The following is a 12,473-nucleotide window of genomic DNA, read 5'->3' on the forward strand; positions in this document are numbered from 1 at the left end:
AATTCCTACTTTCCTGGCTTTGTCAACGTACTCCACAGGGTGTTCCAAACTTTCACCAAAATATTAACATTTTGTTTTCCCTAGTATTACTGACGATGGAAAGTTTTATTTTTAATTTAGAAAAACATACCAAAAAGTCAAATAATATAGCTAGAAATTGTTTAAAAAATCATCAAAATCGCTCCTCTAAAACACAATATAATATAAAACTTTAATATATATGAAATCGTGCCCGTTTTTCGTGCGATTTCTTGTAAAAAAATTCACAGATTCACTGCCGGAGTGACGTCAGCACTCCGGCAGTCTAACGTAAACGTATCATTGATCGCTATTCACAAATATATTCCAAATACGTATAGTGAACAAGTTTAACGTTTGCAACGTTAAATAATTTTGATATTTGATTTTTATCGTGATGGTTTTTTGTAAAAGTGAAGAATTTAGTGAGGAAAATATTAATGATGGATATGAACGTTTGCGGATTCGTGATTGGTCACGATCACTTAGGTGCCCATAATATGAGTAGCGGTATTTTTTTTTTCGTTTCATCATAACGGATTTTATTGTGATGAAAATAAGCAGCAAAATATATTATCGATTGCAACAACTATACCTAGTTTACATTCAGTATGTCCAATTAATATAGAACATTATAACTATGCATACTTTTAAAAATTTGCTACCAATATATTTTGATAGTTGAGTTTTTGAAATTATTTGTTAGCTTCTTAAACAAAACAGACCCATAATAATTCAAATCTTTATCATGCAATACTTCCAAGAATTATGAAGTAATCTCACGTCAAAATTTTTTAAAATTATTGCATGCCTTATGTATTTGCAAAGTTAACAAAAATATTTCTTTGCATACCTTGCAATTAATATATTTAATCCAATTTATCAGTTCTGCATCATATCCGAAATTTAGATTGTGTATGACACAACGAAGAGTTAAAGTGCAACGTGAACGAGCAGAAAAATATCAAGTAAAAAAAATTGTTAAGTTTTAATTACTAGTTACGCAGTCCTTCCCCCCATATTGGCTTCCCTCTTGCCTAAAATCTATATTGTCTTTCCTAACATCTTAAATATAAATGATTGAAACTCATACAAGTTTACCATAATTTAAACTTAAGATAGTCCCAAATTATATTAAAATATAACACTTACGAAGTTAATAAATATTAACTATTTCTACTTATTTTTAATCATTTAATAATTCTGATAAAAACACGCTTGATTTTTTTATTTTAGAAATCATACGGGCTATAATAATTAATATGACTCTATTAACAATACTTAAATTAAAATTTATTTGAAGGAGTGCTACTGTATTACAATAATTGTAAAACACGTATGTAATAATAACTCGGAATAATATAATAATTATTTAAAACTGCTCATCGCGCTATCGATGTCGGCGTTTTGTCACTTTTATTTAGTCTTGTCAGTATTATTTTATTAGCCGTTTAGGTATAGTTTCAGTTCAGATAATGCAGATTTTAATGTGCCATTTGTGGTTTTTTTATTGGATTTTTTTTGCATATTTGGTATATTCTATGAAGTGATTTTAAGTGCTCCTGACCATTTTTCAATTATTAAAGTGCCTATTTAGATACATTTAAAATGAATTAATTAGTGTATAGTATTTGTATTATGAGTTTGTTTATTTTTTATAAGATGTATTTTTTTCCCATTAAAATGAACATAGCTTGCTAGATCACTAGCTAGCCATTTTTAAATACAGGGTGTTAATTAAGTATCTGGCCAAATTTCAGGAGGTGATTCTTTGAATGTTTTAAGGTAAAAAGTTCATATAAACATGTGTCCGGAAATGTATAATTTTAAAGCTACAGGGGTATCAAGGTGTTTTCTAATAGACCTTTTTTATTAATATACCAAAGATCCGTTGGCCGATTTTGTTGAAATTTCGCCATGTTGTGAACTTTGATAAGGTAGCACTAATTAAATGATAATTATTATTTACAATAATATTCAAAGGATAAAATCTTATCCAATAAATATTTGGCAACGCCTTGGTGTGTGTTTTTACGCCTATTGGCGGTGGAAACCAGGCAAGCTTTTTCTTTGGCCTAAGTTTTTAATTGAAAAAATAATAATCATAAAAAATATAGGTCCTAATAGCCTAATTTTTAGCAAAATGCATCAGCAGATCCGATGAGATCCGAGTTATTATGTTTTGGAACTTAATGATTTAATTAATTATTCCCTTTAATGCATTTACCTATCCTACGCGCCAAGAAAAAAATATTGCATTAGTCTAAATTTATTATTTATGTGATTCCACTCTTTCACGTATCATTTGCCCCTTGCTGCTCATACGGAAAGAGTTAGATTAAAATAGCCAAACTGTATCTAACAACCCATATGCCTTGACGCATATTCTTTTTTATAATACTATGGGCTTTCTTTATCCGCCGGCCCAGACAAACATCCATATCCATAAAATAGTTGGCCCCCACACACACACACACACACACACTGATAAATTAATAAGACCTCATTTCGGCCCTCAAAGGTCCTTCGATGATTAACGCCGGCTAAACTATCGACTTACGTGTTGACAAGTTGATTAGGCAGGTTATTGAACTCGTGTGGCATGGAGCATGTCGTTTTTTCAAAGATGGGTCCCATATAAACGCTGCCAGAAGTATTTTCAATACTAAAAACACCGCGCATGCTTTTCGAGGACAAAAATTATTTTTCCGAAGCTGATTTCCAACCAATGTTTGTTGTTACATTAAGCTATGGAGGCGTATAAAATCTATTATGCGCTAATAATCTAAATAGGATTTTATGTTAGTACCACACATTATATTTGACTATAAGCTTCACAAAAAATAATAAATTTAAATTAATTAACGTTCGGGTTTATTTTTTATCGATGCCCCCTCTAACGGACAAACGACGCACTTTTGTATAAAGGCAAATTATGTGCAATTAGCTTATTCTAATTCAAACAATACGTAGTTCACGTATTGTTTGAATCAAAATAATTTCATACCTATGTCCACGGAATATTGGAATTCCTTGTATATTTTGTAGATCTGCTTTAGCAAAATAAATTCTCAAGAAATGTTTTTCACATAATCAATGCGATGTGGCACTTTTTTTACAAGAGACAAAAAATGGTGTAAATACTAGAGGGACCATTTTACGAAAAGGAAATCTGTCATTGGTGGAGATGAAAATATTTACACTAAAATTTATATAGGGGTGGGGGTAGTTTTCGTCCTTCTTATTCCTTTTCTTGATTTTTGTGAAAATAAAATGTTAAAGCACTTAGCAAAACATAGTCACCCAAAATCTCATTCAAATCGGAATAACGGTCTTAAAATATCTAAAAAATCTATTTATTCTTTTAAAATTTCGAACAAACGAAGCACTTTTGTATAGAGGTAAATTGTGTCCAATGAACTTATTTTGATTCTAAAAATACGTAGTTCTATGTCCACGGACTATTGGGACACCCTGTATAATGTGTTGATATATTAATACATTAGTTAAAAAATAAATTTATTATATCTTTTCGCTAGTATGAATGTTTATTATTTAAATATAACTAAAACCAAACATTTTTTCCCGATTGATAAACAAAATTACAAAAATTATATGGTTTAGTAACTACACCATATGCTATAATAATTTAGCTGTCATTTGGTTCAAAAGAAATTTTAAATATACGTTTTATCAGTTTTGTTGACGCTTTGGCCCAAATAAATTGTGCAAATATTTAAACTATTATCACGACTATAATAATATATAAAGCAAAGAAATTTAACATTTTTCCATTGTCCCTATAAAATGTTAACTGTATATTTTCTATTACTACTCACACCAAATACTTTAGGTTTTCTAAGATCTATAGAAAGCGTTGATAAAGAGGAAAATATCAGTTTTTTACTCAATGCAATTTTGAAAAATAATGCCTCTCATCGTTATACTTCCGTTTTACTTGTTAACAATGTCTTTAAAATTGACTATCCGAAATATCTGTATCCCATGAATAGTGAGATGCCTAAGATTTATCAAGAATCTCTAGTGAACACCATATTTATCACGGACGCAAGGGAATCAACTGTGCCTATAACAGTTGGCAAAATGAACGAGTTAGGCTTTTTAGAACCACAAGCTGTCAATATATTCCTTGTTACATCGATGCCGAGATACGTGTATCCATTTCTAAATGGTATGTACCTTTATAGGTGCATTATTATCCATCTGGATTACATGGATGAAAACAGATTCCCAATAACGAACTACAAGGGGAAACTTTTGACAATGAAAAATATATCTGACATATTCGATTTTAACTACTACAAGGGAATTGGGAAAGCAGAAGTAACGAATAAGCCTTTGAAAGTTAGTTACTCTGAACTGAATTTTTTTACTACAATACACAACGGTGGAAAAGGTAATCTGCTTTAAGACTATGATTTTAAAATTTAAATTGTTACGAATTGTTAGTCGTTCAACAATCATTGGAATGACGTTCACCTTTATTCTTGATATTTTTTGATTTTGAGCGTGCATTTGTTAGTCTAAAGCACCAATTTCTTTGTCAGCCCTCAGCAGAGCTGGTATTTTTAATAAAATCGTAAAGATCATAAAGGCGCTCTATTGTGAGAGTCAATGTACAGCGTTGGATATTATTTAGCGTATGGCTTTAGTACACATGAAATTACACGTTTTTATCACAGCTGTAAATATAAAATAAAAATAAGAACAACAATTATAAATGTCAAAAACAAATATAAAAAAGGAAAATTTAAGAAATTGTAAAAAACAATCATCTAGTCTCTTTACATAATCAATTACACTTGGTGTTGCCTTCAAGATATTTCCAAAATCTCCCTTATACGCCGTAAAGATGCATTCTTCTCTAATATGTCGAACAGTCTGTCTTAGAGCTTCACAATTACATACCGAAGTGGGAGCCTTTCCCCATTTATAGAGAGAATCCATGCATCTGCCATGTTCGGTTCTAAGTCTGTTTAAAGTTACCCTATCTTGCGAGGCTATCTAAAACCAGGAGCTACTGTTGAAATACATGTGAAACCTCGACTTTGTGGTGGGGAGTTTTCCATTCACTCGTTCAGCCATGCATCATATAAGTTGAGCTCTTTATTTTTGATAGTATTTCCAAGGGTTTTTAATGAAAGTGGTGGTTTTCTTGAGCGAAGTCTATTAATATTTAAATTTGCTATATCAGAATGTACTGGTAGTTTCCGGTTTAGCAATATTTTCCCGTGTTCCTCTATGCAAAGCCTGTTTTCTCCTCAAGTTAGGGGGAGGTATGTTACTTATAAAACAGGCAACCAGTATGTAGCCGTAGTTCGTATTGCTCCTGAGATGATTCACATTGTGGTATTCAGTTGGGCATCCGCACTTTATTGACTTGGGTACTATTCAACCAGATAGGCGAGCAGTATTCTGCCGCTGAGTACACGAGGCTCAAGGCTGATGTCCTTAGAGTAGCTGCAGATGATACCCCAGGTAGTACCGCATAGCTTTTGTATGATGTTATTTCGTGTGCGTATTTTTGCAGCAAGCTTGGTAAGATGGACCTTAAACGACAGAGTTCTATCCAACGTAACTCCAAGATATGTGGGTCGTTTGTTGTGCGAGAGTGGTCTACCCTAAAAGTATACCTCAAGTTCTCTCTCTGCTAGTTCGTTGAGGTGACAACAAGAAGCCTCTTTCCAAGAATCATCGTGGAATATGGTGAGAAGATCTCAGTTATGCACATAACATCTGTCTCCTTTCTCATTGCCACGCTGATATGGCACCAACATAACTTGACTTATCAAATGAAGCTAGAACTGCAAGTCTTAAGATCAATATTAAAAAAAATAAATTGCTGAAAGTTTGTACCAACAATGTCACTCCCTTTATTATTGGAACAGCACCTATAGAGGAGGTAAATAATTCTTTACTTATTATATATTACATACTTGGGTAGTATAATCTCAACGAACTGAGGCACAGAGCAAGATATCATAAACAGAACAAGCGGCAAATAAAGGCCAGAATAACATTTGGAATGCTCAGCAATAATTGAAGGTATAGACAGTACTCTCAACTTACCAATCTTAAAATGTTCAATTCAAATGTCAAGTAGGTATTGCTATATGGTGGTGAGAATTGGAAAATTACACCGCCAACAAACTCCAAGTATTTATAAACCGTTGTCTGCGAAAAATTGTTGGAATATTCTGGCCAAACACTATCAGAAATGAGAATTTATGGATTTTAACCAACCAGAGACAGGTGCATAATGAGATCAAACTGAGGAAATGAAGGTGGATTGGTTACACACTTTGAATGAAGAGATTAAAAAAGGAGCATAATGCTATCCATGTATTCATGCATGGTGGGCGGAAAAAGGACTCTAGGGTGGCGATCCTTGACAGTTCTGTTTGACGATGCATTTGACACATTTAACTTTGATTTGAAATTTTGTGGATTTGTTAGTCTTTACGGAGCGTATTTTATGTTATTTATTATTTATTCTACTGGTGCCCGGTGGCGTAGAGGTACAGGCTCTCGTCTATCAATCTCAAGGTGTGGGTTCGATTCCCACACCCGGCATTTCATCAGCTGACTATTTTTGTTAAAATAAAAATAGTTTGGGTACCTGGGTTTGGTTTGGTTTGGTTTTATTTGGTATATACCTGCTTTAGCGTATCGGATGTTTGTGTTAATAAATAATTATTATAACTTATCTATCTTTATTAGAATTTTATATTTTTATACACAACGTAAAATAAGACAATACATTTTTGAGTCTACCCCACGTCTACCCTACATCATAGTTTTACACTTTTTAAATAAAACTAGAATGGCACTGAAAAACCGGAATTTAGGTCGGCCATATTTGAGTCCCATCGCGGGGGATCTAGGATTTTTGATATACTCCCTCTTTAATATTTTTATTCAAAGGTTACACATTATTACGCAGAGCAGCAACAATATCTCTAGCAGAGCTATTGAGTGGAATCCACAAGGCAGTAGAAGAACTGGCCGCCCCAGACACATGGCAAAGAACTGCAAGGAGATCAGAGAGGTAAACCAACTATAGTGAGAAGTTACGTTGGAGTAAAGGACAAAAATGAAATTAGTTTTTACGAATTAAGAAAATACTTTAAATTTGGCAATTTGAAGAAGTCATAAAGTATGCAACTATAAAACAAAATTATATTTGATTCAGCATCATCATCATTTTCAGCTTATTATTTGTGCTTACAGTTACTTGGACTATTAGCAATTGGAACTATGTCACAAATTAACTACAACAGATGCGAAAGAACACCGAATTACGCGTTCAGGTTTCTGTGACCTTCAGAAAGAGTTCATAGACAATCCACATCAATGTATAGTTTGGGTTATTATTTGTTTGGGTGAAAATATATATAATCTGCACCACTATGTCATTCCAGCAAGCGAATACGACACAGCATATGTTTCCGGACTAAACGACTGGTGTATTTACACCACTCAATAGGCGTGTCGGGTTTGCCGAGCGGTTTCCGATGCAGTCGCTTTCTTTCGCATCTGTTATAGGTAATTTGTGACTATGTCGTCTTCGATGGTTAAGATATTCTCCATCTATTTTTAATCCTTTGTTGGTCCAGTTCAGTTGATGAAAGATTTATATTACTATATTATTATGTCTTTTTTGCTGCCTTTCTTTTGAATTAGAATTATATTGGCGTTATTGCAGTCTTGAGGTATGTTTTCTCCTCAGACAGCTGGTGTATGTGCTAGGATTTTCTAAGTTCTCCTACCAGTAGTTAAGTATTTCAGCTGTTATTCCATCGTTCCTTGCTGTTTCTCCATTTTTCAGATCTTGGAGCTCTTTTTCTACTTCTCCCACAAGAACTTCCGGGGCGTCGTCTTGTGACAGGAGAAGTCTATCTTCTTCATGTATGTGATATTGTATATTTTTATAAGTCGCTTTAGAACCTTTTTACCAGGCTTATTATTTCATCTTTGTCTGTTATTCTGATGTTGTTGTGTTAATGCTTCTTTTCGATCATGAGGGATTTCTTAGCGTTCTTATGGTATTTTCTGTTTTTGATCGCAGTTTGTACAAGTTTTTCATTGTAGTTTTTGATGTCTTCTGCAATCCTCTTTTTTATTGTCTTACATAATTCTGTGTTCTATTCTTTGTATGTTGCTTTCGGTTTTCATTTCTCTCTTCATTTCTTCTCTCTTTCATTTTCTTGAGAAGTGCTTTTTTTCAGTCACTATATTGCCTTTGTTACGCCGTTTATATTTGATTAAACTTAAAACAAATATTTTTGATTCATTTTATGAAAAATAAGTTTATTTTTATAGTTAGTATAATTTTGCGAAAATATAAAACTGTTTTAGGATGTTTTATTTAAAAAAAAATAGATTTTCCACACTCTAAAAAAGATACACTCTCAATAAACATAATAAAATTCCTAGAACTATTAAAATTATTTTATTTAAAAAAATATATATTTCTAGAATTCTATTTTTTAGGTTTAGAAATGCAGCTTATAGATATTGTAGCAAACAAATTGAATATTAAGGTGCAATACAAAGAAAGGGAATACGTTAATCGTTTTACAAAAATAAACCAGCAATATTTCGGACCATTTTTAGAGCTGATCAGTAAAAAGATCGACGTCATTATTGGGGCCCCATTTTATACTGAGAACGCTGAACTGGATTTTGATCCGACAGTCACGTATTTCATAGACAATTTGCATATTATTGTTCCCAAATCGAATATTATCTATCCACTGATGGGTCCTTTCGACGGTTTTGTTTGGTACCTTTATCTTATAATACTTATGATGGCGGCCGCTTTGAACATTATAATTCATTTTGGTTTGGAGAAAAACCATGTTGATTCAGTTGCACGTGCTGAGGAAATGTATAAGGTATAGTAGATTATTAACTCTTCAGATAATTTTTTACAACATTAATTTTTACTCAAAAAGAGTACTCCAGAAGCAAACCATATTGAGTCACAAAACATAGTTTCGAGAAAAACGAATTTAAAGTTCTTTTTTGGAGTTATTACCTCATATATTACTCGGTTATTTTTAAACTCTTGACTGTAATATCTGATGGTTTATGAAAAACTTATTTTGGATTTAAATGAAATGTGTAAAACAGTTTTTTTAAATAAATTACTAATATTTAAATACATTACAATTACAAATACCAACATTTTTTTGAGTGACTTAACAAAATTTGTATATTAGAAAAACAAACTTTTACAGGACTTAACTTATATTAAGCTTAACGTATAAGTCCCTATTTATGCCAAAATGAATAAAGCAAAACAATTTTAAGTCCAAATAAAAGTATATTAGTGATATAATAAGAAAACAATTAACAGAAAATTGTAAAATAGGTATGTACTTATGTTGCAATTTGGAACAAATTTACTATCTTTATTAAGTTTAAATGGACTACCCTATAATAGATCAAAATCTATAATAGGTCACTAACCAAAAATGTTCTACACAGATAGCGCTAAAGCGAAACATTTTGGAAACAATAGGTCAAAATCAATTTTCCTCACTGTGGACCCGTGGACATAACATCCTAAACTAACCCAAATATGTTTGAACGAAACTGCTTTTACGTGACTTAACCTCATTTAGCTCATGGCTGACATCGGACTAAATTTGATTTTAAACCGACTATTTTACTATGTCACTAAAACACAACCTTTTTTTTTTTACATCCTAGGGGTAAGAATTTCATAAATTTTCCTTTTCTAACTAATTAATCTATGTCTTTTAAAGGTCAATTTTTCTTTGTGTCAATTTTTATATGACCCTCCTAGCGGTCACAAAGTTTTATCTAAATTTACCTAATTGGGGGATGCGATAATATCTCTTCAAAGTGTTTATTTAAGGATGGTTTGCACTTAATTTCATGCTTCTATACCAGATACCAGGGAATTTTTATCAAATGATCTTTCTCGACCACAATACCCTCCTTGGAAATGCATTTTCTAAAATTGCTTTGTCAAGCTAATAAACTAATGTCATAATTTCTCCTAAATGACTTTTAGGAGAAATTTTTAGTTTTTAAAACTTCATATACAGGGTTGTTCACCACATACGACACGGAGTATTGTAGCTAAACGATGAGATTTTTACAAATTGTAAGTTTGGGGTTCGTTGAAGGACTATTAGAGCTACAATTTAAAAATATTTTTACAAGATACAGAGTGTCCCAAATAAATAAAAAATATCAAAGTTGTATTTTTTTAAATGGAACACCCTGTATATTATTACATTTTTAGTTTCTACAATTAAAATAAAGGTAAATTTGATTAAGGTTTATTATACTTAAACCTTACCGTTTTTGAAATATTTTCAATTTTGTGAAATTGCAGTAAAAATGTTAAAGCTTCATTTCTCCAAGGGTATCAAAGTTTTTAATACTAAATATTTACTGAAGTTTATTTACTGATCAGTTATTGTGTTGCAATAATAAAAATAATACTACCTTATACAGAGTGTCTAAAAATTTATTTTAAATAATTATTAGCTTCAAACGGCAATAACTTCTTTAATTTAAATGGAATGCCCTGTATATTTTAGGAGAATCAGATGCACAATTAAATTGTCTATCAAATTGTATTATACCATTTTTTACCTATCCCTTCAAGTTTTCGTAGAAAATGCATTTTCTTATAATTTAGACCTCATTTATCAATATATCCATGGAATATTGACATTTTAGATTGTTTTTAAAGCAACAAATGTACAAAATGTTCAGACTAGTAATATCATCGTTTTTAGCAAAACGATAATATTACTAACCCATTTGTATGCAAAAAGAAAACTATTTAAATCTTCATAAAAGAGTATACCATTAATTAAATATACCACCATTATTTCCACCCAAATAGTAATTAATTACATACTTAATTATGTTCGTGAATAAATTATTCTAAATAAATGTGGATTTGAATCAGAAATCAATATAATAATAAGTTATCAAATTAAAGTCTCTGTTGTTATAAATAAGCATTTATTAAAAAATGAAATATCATTTTTAAGGTGTTACTTTTTATCACACTGTCTAATGCCCATACAAAATTCAGTTTTTTAGTATTTGGAGCAATTATTATTAATCAACGCAAACAGTCAGTTAATGTAATTTGAATACTGGAATCATATTAATTGATCCTCTTTAACAAATATTTAAACAGTTTTTTTTTATTTTTTAATGAAATAAACGAATTATATCGACAATATTAGTATCTGTACTCTTTAAATTTTGGTATATCTTTAAAAATAATCTAAAATGTCAATAGTCCATGGGTATATTGATAAATAAGTTCTAAATTACAAGAAAATGCATTTTCTACGGAAACTTAAAGGAGGAATGAAGCCTTAAAGAGATAGGTAAAAAATGGTATAATCTAATTTGATAGACAATTAAATTGTGCATCTGATTCTCGTAAAATATACAGGGTGTTCCATTTAAATTAAACAAGTTATTGCCGTTTGAAGCTAATAATTATTTAAAATAAATTTTTAGACACTCTGTATAAGGTAGTATTATTTTTATTATTGCAACACAATAACTGATCAATAAATAAACTTCATTAAATATTTAGTATTAAAAACATTGATACCCTTGGAGAAATGAAGCTTTAAAATTTTTACTGCAATTTCACAAAATTGAAAATATTTCAATTACGGTAAGGTTTAAGTATAATAAACCTTAATCAAATTTACCTTTATTTTAATTGTAGAAACTAAAAATGTAATAATATACAGGGTGTTCCATTTAAAAAAATACAACTTTGATATTTTTTACTTATTTGGGACACTCTGTATCTTGTAAAATTATTTTTAAATTGTACCTCTAATAGTCCTTCATCGAACCCAAAACTTACAATTTGTAAAAATCTCATCGTTTAGCTACAATACTCCGTGTCGTATGTGGTGAACAACCCTGTATAATCTAAAGCTTGATTTTCATGCATCGGTTATCCGACGATACGATGATACGATATTAATTGGATGAATTTAAAGATTTCGATTTGTTAGAAACGGTTAACCAATCGAAGCCTTTAAATTTAACCAATAAAATTAATATCGTATCATCGTATCGTCGAACAACGGATGCATGAAAATCAAGCTTAACTGGTATATTCTTTGAATCTAACTGACACACCGCTGACAGAGACAAATAATTGATTTCTGAAGGTGTTTCGTGGCAGTTGTGTGTCAGGTGTTTTTTAATAGTTAGTCGTTTTGCACCTATAATTAGATCATATATACTTACGTGGATAAGTAAATCACTATGGAGACTGTTGCAAACATATCAACGACTTTCATTTATCTTTTTTCGTTGCACACGCGGTGCTTCTACTCTATCTATCCTTATCGAGGACCTATCGTCCGCGCGCCAAATTTGAACATTAATTTTAAAAATTTAAT

Source organism: Sitophilus oryzae, unplaced genomic scaffold (assembly GCF_002938485.1).
Source record: "Sitophilus oryzae breed Bouriz unplaced genomic scaffold, Soryzae_2.0 scaffold_1440_pilon_pilon, whole genome shotgun sequence".
NCBI classification, from domain to species: domain Eukaryota; kingdom Metazoa; phylum Arthropoda; class Insecta; order Coleoptera; family Curculionidae; genus Sitophilus; species Sitophilus oryzae.